Here is a 23,284-nt window from a genome sequence, read left to right as displayed (position 1 = left end):
CTCTCCCAGGTGATGTCCAGTTCCCCTGCCCCGCTAGCTGGCAGAGTGTCTTTGTTCCTTTCCAGGGAAACCATTTCTCAGCCTCTCATGCTGTCCATTCAGCCCTGAAGCTGCCAGGCAAGTTTCAAACACGTTTCTGAAATGCCTTAACCTGAGGCGGCCTGATTGGTTTATCAGCCCTGGACCCAGGAGCATTTCCTTACAATGAGCAGTGACATTTACAGCTTCGAGAAGTGCAAGGGAAACATTTTTCTTGCTGACTCCTCTCTCTCTCTAATGAAGTGGTCATTATCGTCTTTAAAAGGTAGATTCCGTCAGTCAAAAATGTGCCTTAACTTCCCACAGGAGAAACACTGTAAATGTCAGAAACCTGATAGTGCTGTCTGAAGTGCATAAAATCAGCGGCCTGAAAATTGTAGAACAGACGTGTTTCTTCCTTTTGAGCAGCCAAAACTGGCTTTGTGGGCACACGACCTGCATAGTTACCCAGAGCCCTGTGCTCAGAGGACCCGGCTCTTGGTTTCATAGTCTGCATTTAAAACTGGCATTGCACAATGTGAAGAACAGTAAAATTCATGCTCATAATTTAAAACTTTATTTTTTTCTTTACTTAGAATGACCTTTAAATAGCAGATAAAAACCAAGCATGATTAGTTGAGAAACCAAAGAAGAAAGAAAAAAACTCTCTATTTTTGTACATTTAACAGCCAGTTTTCCTGCTTTTTATAAGGAGCCCTGCATTTTCATTTTGCTTTGGGCCTTGCAAATTATGTAGCCAGCTCTGTCTGCAGCAGTATAAAAACCAGATGTTTCTATCATAAGGATAGAAAATAAAAATAAACACAAATTACAAGCACTTTGGCGTAACTCCACCTAATGATAACTACTTTAGTCGAGATGTCTCTCCCCAGTGTGTGGTCTGTTCACTGTATGCACGTATTTATTCTTGCCTGCACTCAAATAAGCTATCCACCGTTGGACACACAAATTTCTCTCCATTCCAGTTGGTATTTTGTCTGAGGTTGGATGTAGAACACTTTTTAGGTAATTGCAATTGTATCGATCTATCTATGAATCGTGTGTGAAAACGAGACTCTTCTTCCTCCCTGGCCATCTCTCAGTAGTCTTATCTCTCCACCAGTTATAACAGCATGTTAAAGGCTCCCATAAGTCCTACAGTAAAAACAAACAGACGAAACATTCAACCGAGAATATTTTAAACTTGTTATTTTCCTAACTGGTTTCAGTAGAAGATGCTGGAAGACCTGAGAAGCTAAGGGGACTAGAGTTTCCAGGGAAAGCTTTCAGAGAGAAAGGAACTTCAGAGGGAGAGAGAGCCAGGGATGTGTTGAGGGCCCTCTTGAGTCTTCAGCTGAATTCTGAGAAATGCACGCACGTGAGGAAACCACCAGAGGAGACGGGGGAGGGGTTGGGAGATGGGGAAAGAACCCCCTGCTTGCCACTCCTGCTGATCCATGCCGCAACGTGGATGAGTTTCAATAGGCATACTGAGTTAAAGGCCAGACCCACCCCCCAAAGAAGAAGAAGAAGAAGAAGAAGAGAAAGTATGCCCTGTATGATACCACTTATATAAAATTTTAGAAAATGCAGACTAATCTAAAGTGGCAGAAAGCAGATCAGTGGTACATAGGAATGGAGAAGGCAATGAGAAGGGACACAGGGATGGATTAAAAAGGGTACAGGGAAGCTCTTTGGGGAGATGAATGTGTTCACTGTTTGACTGTGGCAATGGTTTCATGGGTATATACATGTGTTAAAACTTAGCCGTCAAATTGTACCCTTAAATCTGTGCCACTCCTTGTATATAGTTATACCTCAATAAAAATATGAAAGTACTACCAAAAAAGAGTAAGAAAAACCAAGGAAACTGATCAAATTTTAAATCTTGAACAAATTGGACAATTAATTGAACAAATATTTAAAGATACAATTTATCAAAACTTTCAAAAACCCAGGAAGTCTTGAGTCTAGCTATCAAAACGGGACAGCTGAGTCCAGAAAAAAAATTAATAAGGATTCTCATCACTAAGACATATCCTAGCAAAATTACTGGACTTCAGAGATAAAGATTCTTTTGGGCAATCAGGCAAAAAGACCAAGATGGGTGACTTGATGACTTCAGACTTACTTAAGTCAACATTCAATGCTAGAAGACAGGGGCACAAACCCTAAAATTCCTCAAAAGGAAAGCAAGTATGATCTACCATTGTTATGCCCAGCTATCAGCTTGCAAAATATAAGATCAAACATTTTTGAACATGCAAGAATTTAGGAAAGATTATCCTTATGAACTCTTCCTGAAGAAACCCGAATGACACTCAGAATGGAAGATAGTGAGAGATTACACAAGGGACATCTCTGATAGAGAAATTGAGTCCATTGTTAGAAAGGAAATGCCTGAAAAGGACTTAAATTTGTTGAAAGAGTCGGGGAGCTTAATGGTAAATGAGCTTGGAAGTATCGATGCTTCAGAATATGACTGAAAAATAAATGCAGGAAAGCAGCCTTGTCTAATGGCCGAGAAGTTGAAGAATTCCTGAGTTGATTGATATGCCAAGACGCTACTGGCCACTCTGCCTGAGGGACTTAGGCCAGTCTGGGTTTTTATAACGTGCCCTGGGAACATGAAATTTTTACTGTCTTCTTGGGGGTGGTGCATTTGCCAGTTTCTTCTAGGGGAAACACTCTTTTCCATGAAGAGTAGATGTCAAGTGATGGAATAACAGATTGCACAGTAGTTTCAAATGATCTTGGTAGAATTAAAAGAAATGATTTAAAAGTTGTCAGATTCATTTTTGGGAGAAATAAGGAGACTTTAATATGAGTTGTATTTTAGATTTGGGAATTATTGTTAATTTTCTGAGATGTGAGAATGGTATTATGGTTAATGTAGGAAAATATTATTTACAGGAGATTTATTCTGAAATATTTATGGGTAGAGTGCCATATCTGTGATTTGCTTCCAAATTATTGAGGGAAAAAGCATATATCATACATAAAGAAAACATGGTAAAATGTTAACAATTAGTGAATCTTGGTGAGGAGTACGTGGGGTGTTTTGTGCACTGATCTCTCAATTTTTCGGTAGCTATGAAATTTCCAAAATAAAAAGTTATCCAGTTAAGAACAGAACATCAAGGCAGTAAAGATTATCTTTTAGAGGAATCAAGACCCCCTCCCCCCAAAAAAACCCCACATCCCTAAGGAAGTATCTGGCCTTAAAGATACAATCAGATGACTTGAAGAAATAATTCAAATGCACAGGAAATGTGCTGTTTTGGGAACTGAGAAAGAATATGAAGAATTCATTGGAAAGCTGGGACTCTGTGGAAAGGTCACACATTTTCACTACTAATTTTATAAACTTCCAGAGTTGGGAAAGAATCCCTAATAAAGATCGTCTAAATAAAGTGAAGATGGCGCTTGTACACTGTAATGTTCTAGAAAAAGAATTCCAGACTTCACTTGGCAGGGAACTATTATTGCTTGAGCAAGAGAAGACTGGAGGGTATGAAATACTGAGTTCAGTCAATGAATCAAAGCCTATCAGAAATCTCACCAAGCCCTCAGAAGAAGCTCTAGTGTACAGAGTGGATGAAACTCTCATTGGGAATAATTGCACTGGGCTGCTGGAACACCTGATGACCAGAGTGAGATGATAAAAAGTCAGAGAGGACAGCCAGCACCTACCTCCTGGACAAAATGAAGCGTGGCTGGAAAACAGCGAGCCCATTTCCAATCCAGACTGCGTGACGAGGTGTCAGCTAGGCCCAAACTGGAAGCACCAAAAAGCTGGACACTGACGCTTGGACACAGCGTTCCATCAGGGCTCAAGTGGAAAATGCAAGCACAGCCTTGCAGCCGAAGCCCAAGTTCTTAATGACCTGGACAGGCAGAGAGGCACGGCTCTGCAGAAGGATAAATTGGGAGCAGGAGAGGGAGGGCCTTCAGTGCAGAGGAAGTGAAAGCTTATAAGCAGAGAATTTAAGAACATGAATTATGGGGGTGAGGTGGGGGGAATAAGATGTAATAAAACCAGAACTGCTCTTTTTGATCAAAAAGTCTGTGACAGCCAGTACATCGTGGGTGCTGCAGAAAGAGCTCTTGTTGGAGAGAAGGGGCAAACTGCCAGCTGGGGAAAGAAATTAATGTAAGTAAAACCAAGACACCGATGTTTCAACCACCAGGGACGATAACTCCAGGAAGACACGCTCATCAAGTCTTACTACAGAGAGGTCCTCCGAGCCCAGACTGCTCTTCTGGCCCACCCGGACCTGGCAGTCTCCTCTACCCAGGGCCAACTACGTAATTGTCTGGGTTCAGTGCAAAATGAAAATACAGTTCCCTTGATCAAAAAGCAGAGTTATATTCTAAAGCACAGGGAACTATATTCAATATCTTGTAGTAACCTATAATGAAAAAGAATATGAAAACCAATATATGAATGTATATGTATGACTGAACTATTATGCTGTACACCAGAAATTGACACAACATTGTAAACTGACTATACTTCAATTAAAAAAAAAAACAGCCAGGAAAAAAATGCCATCAAAGTTACTAAAATACGTACCTTTTCCTTCTGGGATATCTTGACATGGCATGATGTATTTTATTTGTTATTTAATGTCAATCTAGGCAAAGAAAAATTAACTTTTTTCATCATTAGCATGAATTTAACCATTCATCTTTACTTTATCCTATGGCAGTTTTAAAAGCAAAAATAAGAGCATTTATCTCATATGCAGAATCACCAAAATTACACAATTCTCATTTTGTAGCTTATGCATAGAACAGTGGGAATGCCGCACAAAACTAACTACATTCCTTAAATTTTTTGCTTCTTTTTTTCCTTTCCGTAGTCAATTTATCCCTCCCTACCCCTTTCACTTTGGTAACTGTAAGTTTGTTTTCTGTCTGTGAGTCTGTTTCTGTTTTGTAAATAAGTTCATTTGTATCATTTTTTTAGATTCCACATATAAATAATATCATATGATATTTGTCTTTCTCTATCTGACTTACTTTACTTAGTATGATAATCTAAGGTACATCCATGTTGCTGCAGATGGCATTATTTCATTCTTTTTTATGGCTGAGTAATATTCAATTGTGTATAATACCACATCTTCTTGATCTGTTCATCTGTCGATGGACATTTAGGTTGCTTCTATGTCTTGGCTATTGGAAATAGTGCTGCTATGAACATTGGTGCTTGCTATCTTTCCAAATTAGAGCTTTTGTCTTTTCTGGATATATGCCCAGGAATGGGATTGCTGGATCATATGATAACTCTATTTTTAGTTTTTTAAGGAACCTTCATAGTGTTCTCCATAATGGCTGCACCAATTTATAGTCCCACCAACAGTGTAAGAGAAGTCCCTTTTCCCCACACCCTCTCCAGCATTTATTATTTATAGTCTTTTTGATGATGACCATTCTGACTAGTGAGAGATGATACCTCATTATGGTTTTGTAAATTTTTTGCTTCTTGATTCATGCACATTCTAAAACACTCTCTGCCTTTGCCTTACTGATGAGTAAGGAAGGACTGATGGGAAAAGGAACTATTGAGTTACCCTATCTTCCCTTCATTCTGTGTCACTGAATTTGATGTAAGTTGGTGACTACAGGGAAGTAGCATGAGTAAGAAGGGGTATGTTGGAGTTCCTTGGTCGTTCATGGTTCTTAGAACATCACTGCTTGCTTTCTGCATTCGAAGCAAGTTCTTGTTCTTGTTCTCTTGGAGAATACCTTGTACCTTGTACCTTGCTTTATACCTTATCTCACTCAACTCCCACACATCATGGATCCCCTGGAGTCCTGGGCTCATGAAGCCAAAACACAAGTTCCAAGAGAACAGTATTAAGAATTTCAAGATGGCAGCAGCAGAACATAAAACCAAGCCTGGGGCCTGTCTGAACGTCAGGTTCTGTGCAACTGCACAACTGGCCTGCCCACAAAGCCAGTCCATACTCTGTCTCCCAAATCATGATTTGCTTCCTGAGTGAATCCTTCTCTCTTGAAGATCTGGATCTAGAAGGGAACTTGTGACTGTCGATTGCCTCTACCCAGTTCTAGAGTCCTCTTTCCCTCAACCATGATGACATAGCTGATGCTGTCCCAGGAGTGCCAGCACAATCTCGCCCTGGGGGATTGGACCACCTCCTAACCTGCAGCCAGCCACCTAGGGGGCCTGCATCCATGTTGCTTGTCAGATTGCAGACCAGGAGAGGATTCCCTAGACTGTCATCAGGAATAAAGGTCCTTCAAGTAGTTCATAGATATCCATCTTCTGGATCCTTAGTTTTTGGTGTAAAATCATACATGCCTTCTGGCTCTCTTCTACCACTCACAGTCCCACTGCCATCCAAGGAGTGGTCTCCAGGCTCTGCAAAGGCACTGCCTCGCATATACACTTGCCTTCACAAGTGTCATACACAGAACGATCCAGGGGCTTGTCTAGGACTTCCAGCCTGAGTCACTGAATGGAATTTTTGGAACATTTCATATGCTTCAACATGAAATATGCATTTCCTTTGAATATTAGACTCGTGCTTTCCATTTTTAAAATTCTTTTCTGCCTTAACTTCATCAAGCAATTCAACCTTGAGTTTTCCAGTTGGGAAACAAAAAAGTGTGTGTATTCAACTAAAGATCACCTCTTAAGCATTATCCTACTACATACCTGTTTTAGTTTTAGTTCCTGTAGTTTGGGTAATCGATACATGCTTCTAAGTGTTATGAAAATATAATATGTTTAAATACTTGTTCTTTTCCAAATTCCAAAAAACTGGTCCCATCCTAACGGTAAAAGATGACTCTCCTGGTGAATCCAAATAATAATCCCCAAACGTCTGTGTCCTGCTTGCTGTATTCCTGCTCTTCAAAGTGGCACCAGTAGCTAAAAAGCACATCTCCTCTCCCCGGGGAGTAAAAGGAGGGTGGAACCACCACGATAGCCAAGCCTCACACACCTTGAAGAAGATGGTTTGAGTCTCAGCAACTCTAAGGAGCCCCCACACACTGAAGTTGCCTGATCTCCTTTGGCTCTTTTATTTTTCCGTCTGATTACCCCTGCCTACCACTGGGCTATTAGAGTTTTAATTTAATAATAAATATTAAATAAACACTAATATTTATAATGATAAATATTAAATATTAAGTAAATAATAAAACCCCCAGAGAATAACCTTTATTTAGAATATTTGGCCCAGAGTTTTTCAAAATATGTCCAGAGACCCCCGACATCAGAACCCCGCCCCAAGAATGGGGGTCTGGGAACTATTAAAGTACTGACGTTAGCCTCCTGAGCAAGTATTTGAGAGCTGAATCTCTGCGAATCTCAGGCACCTGCAGTGTGAGCAAGCTCCCTAGAGAATTCTAATGCCCACTGAAATTTGAAAAGCCACTGACCTAGTTCTACCACCCATTTTACAGCTGAGGAAGTGAAGGTTACCTAGGTCAGGAGCAGGGGAGTGGGGACTAAAAGCCAGACCTTTTCTCTCTTAGGCCTTCCTCAGTCCCTACACCAGGAAGCCTTGTTCCTGCAATTTCTTAGTATACAATCTTGAGCATCAATCACCTTGTAAACTCCTACATGACCCGGACCATAAGAGCCAAACTGAGTGTCCAGCACAGTGCAGGGTGTGATGTAGAGAACTGGTATTTCCTCAGGTAGACTGCCGAATGAATGAATGAATGAATGGTGACTCCCTACAGTGAGGCTGTAAAGCTTTCCAGCTTATTTTAAGTTTACTTTTAGGTGTCTTTGTTGCCAGCCATTGCAAATCCTCTTTGGCAGAGAGCTGGGTTTAAAAGAGAAAATCAATCAGGCAGATGGAAGCAGGGAGTTCCAATGGAGCAGAAAACCCCTGGCCAGCCTGCTATAGTATCCAGGATGGGGCCTCCCTACCCCAACCCCTGGCAGAGCCATGTCTCACTTCCTGTCTCAGCACCCCACCTATACCCTCCTCCTTTAATGCTTGGCTGTGGCTCTGTGCTCTCCCCAGGTGCCCAAGGTCAAATCAATCCAATATTTATAATCGTGTGTTGCCTCTCATTTGGGCTGCTGGTGCTTTGATTGTAAAATCACCCACCCACCCTTATGGGGTCAGGGGTTGGGAGGGAGAAGTTCATTAGTCCTCACAGCTGTCGGCCCAGAGGGTGGATCAGCCCACGCACGTTCCAGGCTTTCCCCGCTGCAAGTGCTGACTGTATTGACTGCATCTCTAATGGCAGGATGGCTACTCCCTGGAGTGGGACATACCTTGACTCAGATGGGAGGAAAAGGATCATTATCACAGGCAGAAATGTGCCCTCGAGATCATGAGAGTACACTTTGGTGGTGTCGATGAAATTAATCAATAGTCAATCTATGAAAGAAATGGAAACTTTGATTTGAGCCAAATTTGAGGACTCTAACTCAGGAGCAGCAATTCAGAAAGCTCTGAGAACTGTTCCGCCCATTAGAAGTCAAGGCACAGCTGTATCAGTTTTTTGAGAAAGAGGGCTGTACATTAAATGACGTGTTGTTGACAGTGTACAAAATCCAGATTTAAGCACCATCGTGATCCCTTACTAGATCAAGAAGGAATGTTATCTTTAAGGAGTTGTCTTGTTGATGCTTGGAGAATGTTGCTCTTTACGGTTGAGCAGGTATTTCTGCCAATAGGGGAGGTCTGGTTGACGTATGATGCAGATACACAATGCACAGTGGGGGGAGAGAGGAGGCCAAAGAGCAGAGAATATTTTTTTTTATGTTTAAATTTTTCTTGTCTTGCCATAAGATATGAATTTTATCTTACACTGGAAAAGTCTCACCAGATCACATCTCTTTCCTACAATGCCTTAACCCCATTCCTCCCCTTGGATGTCCATATGCTTGAAATAGATGGCGTGGATAGATGGATGGATGGATAGCTGGATGGATGGACGGAATCACTTTAGTTAAATTTGGCGGGTAATAGTGTTAGAGTGTTCGAAGTGAAAGGGCCCCCACAGATCTTTGAGTCCAACACCCTCATTATACAGACGAGGACTGAGGCTCAGAGAGAAGGTCCTGAATATTCAGGACCAAGCCTGGGTTTCTAGACTTCTACTTGGGTATCCAGGATGTCGATATATTTTATTCTAGTACGGAACAACTATATACTAGAAGAAGGGCTGCTTGTAGGCCATATGGTGCCTTTTTGCATGTAAGGAAAGGCCTCCCTTCCTCCCCACGGTCACAGCTCTGCTCCAGGGTGCGTGGCTTGGCAAGCAGAGTGGCAGCTGAATTTCAGCCCCCACTGGCTGCTTGGCCAGGCACCCTTGTACAGTGAACAACCTTCATGACTTTCACTGGCAGCTCTGGCTAGGGAAGTGCAAAATTTGTCCCTGAGGACGTGACCTGAGCCTTATTTACCTCCATAAATCCCGCCTCATTGAGAGCTGTGCTGTCCCAGTACAGGAGGAAGAGAAATGTTTACATAAGGAAAGAAGGGAGGGGGGAGAAGGAGCAATAGCGTATCCTTGGGAACTTCACAAGTGAAACTTTGTGAAGGAACAAAACAAGCAGAACCCAAAAGGCGGATTGCTAGGTCTATCCAGCACATGAAAATGCAGCAAAGTGAAATCGAGTCCAATTAGTCTGGTTAAACAATATTAAACTCCAGAGGAAAATGGAAAGATAGCCCTGCTGACATTGCCGTGCACTGCTGAGAGGGGCCAGGCAGTTATATTAGGGAAAAGACAAGTTTGTGAGTTGCCAAATAAAAAAGCAATCAGAGAGAGAAAAGCAGGCGCTTTCCCCAAACAGAAAACATAGCTAGATCATTTGTCAGCTTCCTGTGCAGGGCTCAGACACCTGATCTGGAGACTAATAAGGGGGAGGAGGGTGTTTGGTTTGTTTTTAATGCTGTTATCTTGAATAGCCTGATTCTGTTGCCTTAAGCTAACTTGGATTAATGTATCTCCTCAGGAGGCTATAAAATTCTTCCTTTCCTCCATAAACCTTTGGAAGGACAGATGATCACTCATCTGCAAGTGAAGTTTGAATCCCTCCTTACTCCCCATGGTAGGGGTAGAGAGGAGGGGTGGGGCGGGGGTGTAAAGAGCAGAGAGGTGGAGAAGAGGGAGAGAGATCAAATCTTTCATTATGTTCAGTAGTTCAATAATGTCTTGTCTCTCTGTCTCATTTATTTAGACAGCAAGTCCCTGTCTTCTTTTTAAGAGTCAGCTTGGCCTGGGTCACCCCAGAGCAAGGATTTTGTCATCTTTTCAGAGTCACAGATCCCGCTGAAAATCTGGTCAGAGGATATGGACACCACCCTGCCCTGCCCCAAGAAAAGACATATGCATATGTCTACACACTTTGAGAGGCAATTTCAAAGAATTCACGCATCCCCTAAAGCCCATTCTTGGATCCCAAGTTAAAAACACTTGTTTAGAGCCTGGAAGGCAAATCATTTTGGAGAGGGCTCTAGAGACTTAAATGATAAAGCCATTTTGCATTTGAATGAGTTTGAAGGCCTCAACAACGTTAGGAGTGGCAGCTGGGAAATGAACCATCTTAGAAGCTTTAATCGGGGCCCTGCTAGCTGAGATCCTGGGGAGAAGGGGAGAACCTGGCAGGGAAGTGCTAGCATAGTCTTTGTAAAGGGACACTTCAACATTCAGGAAGTTAGGTCTTTGTGGAAGTTTAGCTTGTAATATATCCATGTTGCCACAAGGTGGCGGTGCTGAAGTCGTATGGCTCTTCTTCCAAATAAGCCTGCGTGGGCATATTTCTGGGTTCCAAAATCAAATCAATTTTCCATTTGACTTATTTGATCACTCAAGAGCAAATACAGAGAGTCAAATACTCGCCTCTACTGCTTCTTTAGGTATTGGGGGTGCAAAGATAAGGGAGATACATCAGGGTCTTTACATTTTACTCTTTTTACTTCCTGCAGCAGTAATTGGCCATTGTGTGGCTAGATTTTCATTCCTGAAACTCTTTCAACCATTTTCCCTTTCAGAATCAAATAGTGATTACCTGTATACCTTTCCTTTTAATTTCACAAAATTTGGGGGGGGCTATGCCTGGCTTTTTTTTTTCTTTCTCTGAATTTCTTGAATTCTGAGAGGATGTAGTCTCTATTCTCTGAATAACAAAGCAAGAATTATTTATTAAGCCAGCTACCTATTATACAGATGAAGTATTACTAGTCACCAAGGAGTTCACTACGCTTTCTTCATAGCCTAGAAGTGTTGTTCCTAGATGCTCCCTGCCCACCCATCTGTAACACACACACACACACGCACACACCCCATTCTTTAGGCCACTGGAAGGTAGGTCTGCTTCTGTGCAGAAGCTGAGTTCAGTTTAAGCCTTGAAGGAAGCTTTCTCTGATTATGTCTTAAAGTATTTGTCTTTCCCTCTCTGAATTCTCAAGTCCTTATGATCTGGCATTTATCATAAATTACCTAGCATTTCAGCTACTTGTGTACCTATCATGTCCTGCAGGACGTGTTTCCATCTGCCAGGGCATCTTTAGTGAAATGCTCAGGAAGAAACATTGGTTGGATATACCAGTTGGCAGGATGTGAACAGTCAGAGAAGGGTTGTGAGGGAGGGGGTCGTGCTGAGCACGTAGAAGAAGACCCAGGTGGGAAACCTTAAGGCCCTCACAGGGAAGGGCGACTCCTCCCAGTGCGACCAGGAAGAAGGTGTCTCAAAAGTGGAGAAAGAGAGAAGACTGGGAGGCAGGGAGCAGACAGACCAAAGGGAACTTGAATATCAACCTAAAGATTCTGGACTTGGTTCAGTAGGCAAAGTGGAGCCAGCGAAGCATTCCAGGTAAAGAAGTTTTCAGGAAGATGCAGAAGGGGCGGTGTGGGCTAAGGAAGGAACAGCAGGAACCCACTACACCCATTCTGGGGTGAGATCATGAAGGGTCTGGATCCTGGTGTGCAAACCCTTGACAGTGACCGTGAAGGGTGACTCAAGTCCACTCAAGAGATGGTTAATGGAAGAATGAATTAATAGGACCTGGTGACTGCACAAGGTGTTGCCAAAGACAGTGACATGGGGCCATAAGGAGATGTAGTGCTGGATTTAGGGCCAAGACTCTTATTCAAAAGAATATCAAGTTGTAAACTTCTGATGTTAACTACTGATGTTATCTCCAGATGAATTTGAATATACAGTTGCAAAGACACATACAAACAAGATTCTTTGTAGATACAGACAAGTTGATTCCAAAACTTATACGGGAAGGTAAAGAAATTTGAATTGCCAAAACAATTTTGAAATGAAAAATCAAAATCACAGGATTTGCATTACATTATTTTAAGACATACTATAAACTAAATTAATCAAGATAGTGCGGTACTGGGGAAAGAACAGACATACAGCTCAGTGGAGCAAAACAGAGAGTCCAGAACAAACTCACACAAATATGGTCAATTGATTTTTGACAAATGTGTAAGAGCAATTCAGTGGTATATTTTCAACAAATGGTGCTGGGACAACTGGATCTCCATTTTATTTTTTTAAAAAAACTCAATCTGTATGCTCATACTGTATATAAAAATTAACCTAGAATGACCCATGGGCCCAAATATAAAATGTAGAGCAACAAAATTATTATAAGAAAAGAGACAATCTTTGTGATTTTGAGTTTGGCAAGAGTTCTTAGGTATGATACCAAAAGCATAATTCAAAAAGAAAAAGATAAATTTACCTTCAGTGAAATTTAAAACTTTTGCTCTGGTAAGGACACAGTAAGAAGAATGAAAATTTAAGCCACAGAATGAGAGAAAATATATGGTAACCATATATCTGACAAAGGACTTGTATCAAGAATATATAAAGAATCCTCAAAACTCAACATTTAGACAACAACCTAATTTTAAAAACAGACAAAATAGTTTAAGCAGACACTTCACCAAAGAAAATACACAGATAGGAAACACACACACACGAAAAGATGCTCAACATTCTTAGTCATTAGGAAAATACAAAATTAAAACCACAATGACATATCATTATATATTAAAATGGTTTAAAAATGTTAATACTAGAAATACCAAGTGCTGGCAAGGATGTGGAGCAACTGGAACTCTCCTGCATTGCTGATGGGAATGCCAGATGGTACAGTTCCTCCAGAAAATGGTTTGTCACTTTCTCTTAGTTACACATACATTTACCACATAACCTAGCAATCCTACTCCTAGAGATATTCTCTAGAGAAATGAAAATGTGTGTTTCTATAAAAAAGCCTATCCACAGATATTTATAGTAGCACAATCATAATCACCCAGATTGGAAATAATCCAAATGTTCTTCAGTTGGTGAACGGATAAACAAACTCTGATCTATCCATAGAATGGAATGCTACTCACCAATAAAAAAGAATGAACTATTGATGAATGCAACAATTTGGCTGGATCTCAAAGGCATTATGCCGAGTGACAGAAGCTAGTCTCAAAAGGTTACACGACTGTATACGACCTTCTGGAATGGATGGTAGGGATATGTGGTAGGCTAGGCTGTGGCACTCCTAAAAGGTAGCCAGCCACCGCCTGATCCCTGGCACCTGTGAATGTTAACTCACCCAGCAAAAAAGTATTTTGCAGATGTGATTAAGTTAAAGTTCCTGATATGGGGTGATGATCCTGGATTATCCAAGTGAGCCCTAAATGCAATCAAAGAGAGGCAGAAGGAGGTTTCACATAGACTAAAACGCTATATGAAGGTGGAACAGAGGGAGATTAGATGATGCTGGCCTTGAAGACTGGGTTAGCCGCAGCCAAGGGATGCTGGCAGCCATCAGAAGCTTGAAGAAACAAGAAGCAGAGAGTATCCCCTAGAGCCTCCAGAAGGAAAGCAGCCCTGCTAGCACCTTGATTTCAGCCCAGTGATACTGATTATGGACTTCTGGCCTCTAGCACTGGGAGAGAATAGGTTTCTGTTGCATTAAGCCACCAAGTTTGCGGTGATTTGTTATAGCAGCCGCAGGGAACAAATGAAGGACTGAAAACAGATCAGTGGTTTCCAGAGGTGAGCGTTCTTTAGGACATTGAAATTGTTCTGTATCTTGTTTAAGGTGATGATTACAAAACGTAGGCATTCATATGATCATCTCAATAGATGCAGGAAAAGCATTTGACAAAATTAGATATCCATTTATGATAAAGACTTCCAACAAAGTGGGTGTAGAGGGAATGCATCTCAACATAATAAAGGCCGTATATGACAAGCCTATCGCTAACATCATATACAGCCGTGAAAAGCTGAAAGCTTTTCCTTTAAGATCAGGAACAAGACAAGAATGCTCACTCCCACTACTTTCATTCAACATAGTATTGAAAGTCCTAGCTGGAGCATTAAGCAAGCAAAAAAAGGCATTCAAATTGGAAAGGGAGAAGTAAAACTGTCCCTGTTTGCAGATGATGTGATAATATACACAGAAAACCCTTAAGACTCCACCCAAAAAAAACTGTTAGATCTAATAAGCAAATTCAGTATAGTTGCAGGATACAAAATCAATAAACAGTAGTGTTTCTATACACTAATAACAAACTGTCAGAAAGAGAAATTAAGGAAAAACTCCATTTACAATTGTATCGAAAAGAATAAAATACCTGGGAAAAAATTTTAACCAAGGAAGTGAAAGACCTGTACGCTGAAAACCATAAGACACTGATGAAAGAAACTGAAGAAGACACAAGCAAATGGAAAGATATTTCATGTTCATGGGTTGAAAGAATTAATATTGAAATGTCCATACTACCTAAAGCAATTTACAGATTCAGTGCAATCCCTATCAAAAATGCCAACAGCATTTTTTCGTAGAAATAGAACAAACAATCCTAAAATTTGTATGGACCCATAAAAGACCCCAAATGGGCCAAGCAATCTTGAGAAAGATTAGAGGCATCATACTCCTTGATTTCAAACTGTATTATGAAGCTATCAAAATAAAGTACTAAAGTAACCAAAATAATACGGTATTGGCATAAAATCATGAAACAGAATCCTAGAGCAAAATCAACAGAACAGAGCAGAGAGCCCAGAAATAAACCCACTTATGTATGGTCAATTAATTTACAACAAAGGGGCCAAGAATATACAAGAAACACAATCTCTTCAATGAAAGGTGTTGGGAAAGCTGGAGAACCACATGGAAAAGAATAAAGCTGGACTGTATCTCATACCACACACAAACATTATCTCAAAATGGGTTAAAGACTTGAATGGGAGACCTGAAACCATAAAATTCCTAGAAGAAAATCATAAATGGTAAGCTCCCTGGCATTAATATAATGGGGTTTTTTGGATTTGACACCAAAAGCCAAGGCAATAAAAGCAAAAATAAAGTGGGACTACATCAAACTAAAAAGCTTCCACACAGCAAAGGAAACCATCAACAAAATGAAAAGGCAGCCTACTGAATGGGAGAAGATATTTGCAAATCTTATACCTCATAAGACATCAATATCCAAAAACATATAAAGAATTCATACAACTCAATAGCAAAAAATGAACAAACTAGCAATCCAACTAAAAAATGAGCAGAAGATCTCAGTAGACATTATTCCAAAGAAAACAGACAGATGGCCAACATGAAAAGGTTGAAACAAGAAAAAGCTCAACATCACTAATCAGCAGGGAAATGCAAATCAAAGCCACAGTGATATATCACCTCACACCTGTCAGAATAGCTATTGTCAAAAAGACAAGAAGCAACAAGTGCTGGCAAAGATGTGAAAAGGGAGCCCTTATGCCCTGTTGGTAGGAATGTAAATTGGTGCAGCCACTATAGTAAGCAGTGTGGATGTTTTTCAAAAAACTTAAAAAAATTTCAAAATTGTAGAATAGATAAACAAGATTACACTGTATAGCACAGGGAAATATACACAAAATGTTATGATAAATCACAGAGAAAAAAATGTGACAATGAGTGTGTATATGTCCATGAATGAGTGAAAAATTGTCCTGAACACTGGAATTTGACACAACACTGTAAAATGATTATGAATCAATAAAAAATGTAAAAAAAAAAAAAAAAAAAAAACTTAAAAAAGACCCTGCAAGACCACGTCTTTTCTGAAGGAAACAAAAACACTAACTTGAAAAGATATATGTATCCCCATGTTCATTGAAGTATTATTTAAATAACCAAGATATGGAAACAACTTAAGTGTCTATTGATGGATGAATGGATAAAGAAAATGTGGTATATACACAAAGAATATTATTCAACTATTAAGAAAAGGAAAATTTCCATTTATGACAATATAGATGGACCTTGAGGACATCGTGCTAAGTGAGATAAGTTACAGAAGGAAAAAAAAAAGGATGATATCATTTATATGTGGAATCTAAAAACAAAACAAAACGAAAAAAGGAAATTTTTTTTCAAAAAACAAACCAGGCTCATAGATACAGAGAACAGACTGGTGGTTGCCAGAGGCAGGGGGTGGAGAGTGGGTGACATGGGTGAAGGGGTCAAAAGGTACAAGCTTTCAGTTATAAAATAAAGTCCTGGGGATGTAATGTATAGCATGGTGACTATTGTTAATAAAACTGTGTTGCATATGTGAAAGTTGCTAAGAGAGTAGATCTTACAAGTTCTCATAAGAAAAAAAATTTTGTAACTATGTACGGTGACAGATGTTAACTAGACTTACTATGATGATCATTTTGCAATTTACACACATACTAAATTATCATGTACACATGAAGCTTATATAATGTTATATGTCAATTACACCTCAATAAAAAATTAAGAATCTAGGCATGTGTTAAAATTCATAAAACTGTACACCAAAAAAGTGAATACTACTGTTTTAAAATTTAAAAAATCAATCAGTAAGTAAAATTTAAAAATTAAAAAAGTACAGGGGTCCCCTAGAGGAAAAATCACCCTTGTCTTTTCCAAACCCTAGGAGACCTTGGAGCAAGGCTGAGGAGAAGCCACATCTCCAGCCCAGGGGATTCTGAGCCCATTACAGGAAGTGGCAGGAAGAACTGCTATGTGTGTTGGCAGGTGGGGTAAAAGGGGAGGGTTGCTGGGGTGGGGATGTCAAGCTTGTTCTAGATACTGTGAACTTGAAGAGACCTCAGGCTATTCAAGTGGAAATGATGACTCTGAGAGAAGCAGGAAGTGTGGGAAGCCGGGAAGTACAGGAGTTACCAGCATGGACTTTCCACTGAGACCTGCCCGGGTCCAGTGTTCCTGCTGTGTGACTTTGGCAGGTTACTTAGCCTCTCTGAAGGTCAGTTCCCCCTGGAAAAGTAGGATAATGTTGGTACTTACCTCACGTGGGGATTCAATGAGAGCGTACACGTAAAGCGTCTAACCCCCAGCCTGCCACATGATAAGGGCGGGACATGCGAGCTATGATCGTTACTGTCAAGAGACCAATGGGGACCCGACTCATGCAGCCTTGAGGGGACTGAGAATCTATTTAGGACCACTGCAGAGATGCAAGGAGGGAGGTCACAGGAGGAAATGGAGGCAGCTGGAGAGATGGAAGAAGAGGGTTGGGGCAGAGCCTGCGCGGAGGGGCTGTCCTGGGGCCAGAGCAGAACCAGGGAGAGGATGCAATGGTGTGTATTCGTTTGCTAGGGCTTCTGTAACATGATAACCACGAACTAGTGGCTTAAAACCACAGAAATGAGTCTGAGAGTGGGCATGGGCAGGGTCGAGGGCTGTGAGGGAGAATCTGTGCCCCTCCCCTCGCTTCTGGTGGTCCTGGGGTGCTGCTGCAACAGGTACCCAAAAATGTGGACATGACTTTGGAATTGGGTAATGAATGGTAGTGGCTGGGAGAGTTTGAAGAGAGCCTAGATTGCCATGGAAGAGACTGTTGCTAGAAATATAAATGTTCAAGGTGTGGTGTCCGATGGAAATGAGGAACCTGTCATTGGAAACTAGATGGAAAGGCCATCTTCATTCTATGTACCTCAGGGCTGGGAAGGATAAACGCAATGGCACCTGTGCATCAATTGTTCAGCAAACGTGAGGGCTCGGAGGCTCCATGACAGTGTCCTGCTGTGGGGTCAGTGTGAGGCTCCCCAGGAAGGACTGGAGGCACAGGCTGAGGCTCCTGGGGGAATTGAGGGCTATAAGGAGCTCTGCAGACAAGATGAGTTTGTTCAAGGCAAAGGGGTAGGGAATCCTGGGGCCTCTCTCTGGGCACCCGGGGTTGCGTTTCTCCTTCCTGCTCTTCTTTTCACAGTTGTCTCCTGCTAACCTCCCAGCACCGCTTTCTCTAGACTAGTCCCTCCCAGCCCCGCCCCTTTCTGCTCCCGTCTTGACCAGGACTCTATGTTTTGGACCCTTTGTATGTGCCCAGAGCTTTATGCAAAGGGTGTTTCGCAAACCCTCACAATAGCTCCTAGGCTCGCAGGGCAGGAACTACTATTCTCATTTTATAGACAAGTATGCAGAGGCTCAGAGAGGTTATCTGACTCCCCCAGGTCACACAGCATTTTGGAGGCTACAGTATTCAAGCCCCAGTCTCATCTCTAGATTCCCAGCCCCGAGGTGGGTACAACATACCACATGGCTTTGGTTTTTGGTGTTTCGTTTTCTGGGAAGCTCAGCCTGAGGGAAAAAGTGAAGCCAGAGGCAGAGATACCTGGAGTTCCCCAGGCCAGACCCCAGCCTGAGAGAATCTGGCCTTTTGGGGGTGTTCATCTCCAAGGCACTTAGAGCATCCCTGAGGGACAGATGTTTCAGCGCAGCTGTGGGCATGACCACAAGGGGGCGGTGGCACCCATGTGATGATCTGCTGGCAGGTTGGAGCTTGAGGTCTGCAGAGGGGGGGAGGGGGTCCACCTCCCCGGACTTCTCAGAGCTCCCGGCTGCCAGGACCCTCCCAGACTCCCTCCTCCACAGAGAGGTTTGTCTGCTTTCAGGGTATGTAACTTTGGCTGAAACTGGTTGTTTCTGGGTTTCCTGAGCTGGGGCTGGGCTTGATGCTGGAGGAGCCCCCCCATCTCCCACCACAAACACCCACATTTGGCCCCACCTCAGAATCACTGGAGCCCCCACTCTGGCCTCCCTGGGGACTGAGTTACGATGAAATCCACCCTGACTCCCCTGGGCCCTGTGGGCAGACACGGTCAGCCCCATCCTTTTGGGCTTTTCTCAGACTGGGCTCAGCAGGGCTTATTGGGTCCCTAGAGGGGGCTCCAGGGAACCTGTGAGGAGAAGGGTGCGAAGGGAGGGGACTGGCATCCAGCTCCTCTCTCCCCTCCTCCTTTAGAGACCTTCTAGAATCAGCTCTTCTATATTTTGAGCTTTTTCTTTAAAAAAAAAATTTTTTTAATTGAACAATGTGTTAATTTCTAGTGTACAGCACAGTGATTCAGTTATACACATACATACATACACACATATTCCTTCTCATATTCTTTTTTATTCTAGGCCATTACAAGATACTGAATATAGTTCCCTGTGCTGTACAGTGGGGCACTGCTGTTTATCTATTTTATGTGTAGTAGTTAGTGTCTGCTAATCCTCTCTCTTAAGATTTCTTTTGAAGAAAGGGCTCCACTGCTTGAGCGGCAAGAGGAAAGGTCTTGAAAGACACTACACTAATCCATTCTCCTCATTTCACAGATGGAAAAACTGAGACGGAGGAGCAGAGACTCACATAATCACACACCTCGAGAGAAGCAGAGTCAGCTCTGGAATGCAGGTCTCATGGCCGCCAGGCCCACCCTACACAGCGCCTGGGGTGAGTGAGTCGGGTGGGGGTGGAGAGCAGAGGAAGCTCCGGTAACTGTCAGCAACACGATACAAGGGGCCAAAGTCCATGAAACCACACCAGCTGAGGATCTGTCACTCAATCGACAAATATTAATTGAGCACCTACTATGTGCCAGGCATCTAGATACACAGGATGCAACAGCCAACAAAGCTTAGCGCCCAGCCTTCAAGAAACTGAAATTCTAGTGGGCGTTCTGTTCATCCTGTGATAAAGCAAAAATGGCAAGACAGATGATTAAAAGCCCACTTCATCCAATGTTACAGTTGCTGTGCCGATGCACCATCCTTCTCGTGATTTGTCCTCTGTTTCCTTCATACGCCTTGTCTTTCTCATCCATATCTTTCCTCATTCCTGGATCCGTCTTCCTCATCCTCCTCCAGGGAGGCATCACGGACAGGCAAGAAGGGACCTGCCCTTCTGCATCCACACAGGTCCAGTGAGCACAGGGAGGCTGCTTGCCTGGGAGGCCAGGCGGGCCACCCCTCGCGCCCGTCGCTGGTGCCTGGGAGCTGGGTTTGCTGACACCCCAGGAGGAGGACTGCTCTGCTGGGGGCTGCCTTGGGCTGCAGACCTCAGATTCCAACCCTCTCTGCCCGAAGCAGAGGCGGGGGAAGAGGGAGGGAAAAGGAGGAAGGGCAGGAGTTAGCCAGTCCAGGCGGGCCTGTGGGGAGTCCCAGGCCTCGAGTCCATCCAAATTGTCTCTGTTAATGAGGAGACCCGGACTGGACTTCCCTGAACTCCGGCCTAGAAACAAGGAGCATTCCCTGGGCGTTACTGCAGAAGCCTCTGAAGACTTAGGGGAAGTAGGCTCACCACACACTCATGGTATCCGCACAGGGAGTGCTTGTGGTTCCTCATTCCTGAGTGGGCCAGCTTCTCAGGGAGGCCCTGCCTGAGGGGGAGACACAGCCCCGTCCTCAGGGACCCCAGTCTGAGGGGGAGACACAGCCCCGTCCTCAGGGACCCCAGTCTGAGGGGGAGACACAGCCCCGTCCTCAGGGACCCCAGTCTGAGGGGGAGACACAGCCCCGTCTTCAGGGACCCCAGTCTGAGAGGAGACACAGCCCCGTCCTCAGGGACCCCAGTCTGAGAGGAGACACAGCCCCGTCCTCAGGGACCCCAGTCTGAGGGGGAGACACAGCCCCGTCTTCAGGGACCCCAGTCTGAGAGGAGACACAGCCCCGTCTTCAGGGACCCCAGTCTGAGAGGAGACACAGCCCCGTCCTCAGGGACCCCAGTCTGAGGGGGAGACACAGCCCCGTCCTCAGGGACCCCAGTCTGAGGGGGAGACACAGCCCCGTCCTCAGGGACCCCAGTCTGAGGGGGAGACACAGCCCCGTCCTCAGGGACCCCAGTCTGAGAGGAGACACAGCCCCGTCCTCAGGGACCCCAGTCTGAGGGGAGACACAGCCCTGCTGAGGGGAGAGATACAGTCTGAGGGGGAAAAACAGCTTTTCTTCTCCGGGGATCTCTGCTAGGGTATCCCTGTCTCCCTGCCACTGTCTTGCTGCCTCTATTCCTTTCTCTCCCTCTCTGCATTTCTCTCTCTCTCTCATGTGTGTGCACGTGCAGAAACACACGCAGGGAGACATCCACGTGCATTCAGAAGAAGTCTTAAAAACATTCAAGACCAAATCTCAATAAATGCCAAAAACACAGTCCAAACTCCAAGGACCATGGAGACCCAGACTCAGCGATGAGTCAGGAAAGACCTTGAGGTTGAGCTGCCAGGTGAGGTCTGGTTGGGCTCCAGACTTCACCTGACTCAGAGGCTTGGTCCTGCTGTGCCCTCTGAGGCTCTTGGGGTGACAGCCTCACTGGGGGGTTGTGTCCTCTTTGGTAACCAGGACAGGGAGGGAGCCCCACCCCCTTGGCACTGTTTCTTCTCAGCCTCACAGGCCCTGATCCGTGTCTGGCTACCAAGGAAGCAGGAACTGGCAGGACTAGGAATGCATACAGTGACTGAAGACACCAGAAGGCCAAGGGAGAGGGGAGAATTGGGGCTGCCTGCCAGATGTTCCAGCCCACAGGCCAAGAAGCAGAGGATCACTGCCCCTCACCGGCCAACACACACACCTGTCTTGACTCCCGGGGCCCAGGGGAGAGAGAACAGGCTTTGGCATCTTCCTGGATGTGTCCCATGGCCCCTGTTTGAGCCCTAGGGGCCTCCATGCTGGGGAGGGCCAAGGGGTGGGCAGGAAGGGACCCTGAATGGGGTTCAATTCCAATAACATTTGGAAAGTACCCTTCTGTCACTTGCATGACCTTAGTCACTGTCTGTTCCAGGAAGAGACAAAAGCCACCTCCTATTCGTTCATAAACATGGAAACTAGAAGCTATGCCCAGGAATTATCACTGTCCAAATGAGAGATGGAGGAAGGGAAGTCCTGACTGAGCTGGGGATGTGGAGAAGCTGCAAAGTTGACTTTTCTAGGACTCTTTAAACTAGGAGCATTTGTTTTCTTCGCAGTTCAGACAGCCTGGAGGCAGAGGAATGAAGAGTTTGACACATGTAACCTCAGCAGCTCGAAGTGTACAGGTCACATCTCCAGCGACGGAGCTCACTCTCTTTTGCCCCTGCCTTTGCTAGATGCCTCTGATGGGAGGGGATTTGGACTGTGAGGCTGCTGTGTCCCCCGCCCTCCACCTGGTCACCACAGACCCTGGCAAAGAAGAAGATGGGGCACTGGAGTTCCACTTTACTAGGAGCCCCAGAGCCTTCCCGGCTGAGTTTGGGAACTCCTCCTGGGCAGACGGATTTCACTGAGATTTTACTCTGAAATGGCCCCATTGTGCTCCGGGTGGCGCCACGGAGGTGGGAGCGGCGCGGTGAGGAGGCTGCGGTCTGAGTCCCAGAGTGATGAAGGTACATCTGGTCTCGGTGCTGCCCGCCCGGTCCGTCAACAGGCCTGGCATGGTGCCTTCCTTCTTGGCATTTTCCATGCTGGATTACGGTTCAGCCAGACTTCCTGTGCAGGTCTAGCCAGTCCTGAGCCCTGGGGGTAGGGGGTGGGGCAGGAGGAGGAGTGTAAGCCTCAGGGCTACTATCTGGTGGACAAACAAGATGTTTATTCAGTGGAGGAGAAAGGGGAGGCCCAGGGATGAAGCTGCCGGTGCCTTGGCCTTTCCTTCCTGCCTTTCCATCCCCACTCCACACACACACACACACACACACACACACACAGCATCGCGCAGCTGTTGGAGGCCCTGCCATGCACACCCGAGCATCAACACCAAAGGACCCGTGGATGGACAGATACACACACACATATACACACACCATACAACAAGGAGACCCCTGCAGACAAGGCTGTGTTCACTTTTTTGACATAACCTTCCTAAACACACCCGCCCAGGAAGCACCCCCTATACACACACAGCTTTTGTGTTTTAAAGTCAGTTAACTCTGGCAAAACACAGAGTTCAAGGGGTGGCTCTAGTCCAAGGGCGTCACAGCAGCCGCCAGTGCCAAGATGGAGAATCGGCCCAGGACGGAAGGAGGTGGTGGCTGGCG

The 23,284-nt window shown here is 44.2% G+C and overlaps 1 long non-coding RNA gene across 4 annotated transcripts in view; it reads left to right on the top strand.

Moving 5' to 3' along the window:
* LOC107033360 (uncharacterized) overlaps window positions 1–23,284 on the top strand; it is a 45,140-nt gene that overhangs the window by 2,175 nt on the left and 19,681 nt on the right. For all 4 annotated transcript variants that reach the window (XR_012062169.1, XR_012062167.1, XR_012062166.1 and 1 more), the window contains exons 2-3: window positions 19,620–19,737; window positions 22,241–22,636. This is a non-coding gene — a long non-coding RNA (uncharacterized lncRNA). The remainder of the gene's footprint in view (window positions 1–19,619; window positions 19,738–22,240; window positions 22,637–23,284) is intronic.

The sequence above is a fragment of the Vicugna pacos genome, chromosome 20, assembly GCF_048564905.1.
Source record: "Vicugna pacos chromosome 20, VicPac4, whole genome shotgun sequence".
In the NCBI taxonomy this organism is placed as follows: Eukaryota; Metazoa; Chordata; class Mammalia; order Artiodactyla; family Camelidae; genus Vicugna; species Vicugna pacos.
This window is presented reverse-complemented; position numbering and strand designations above follow the sequence as displayed.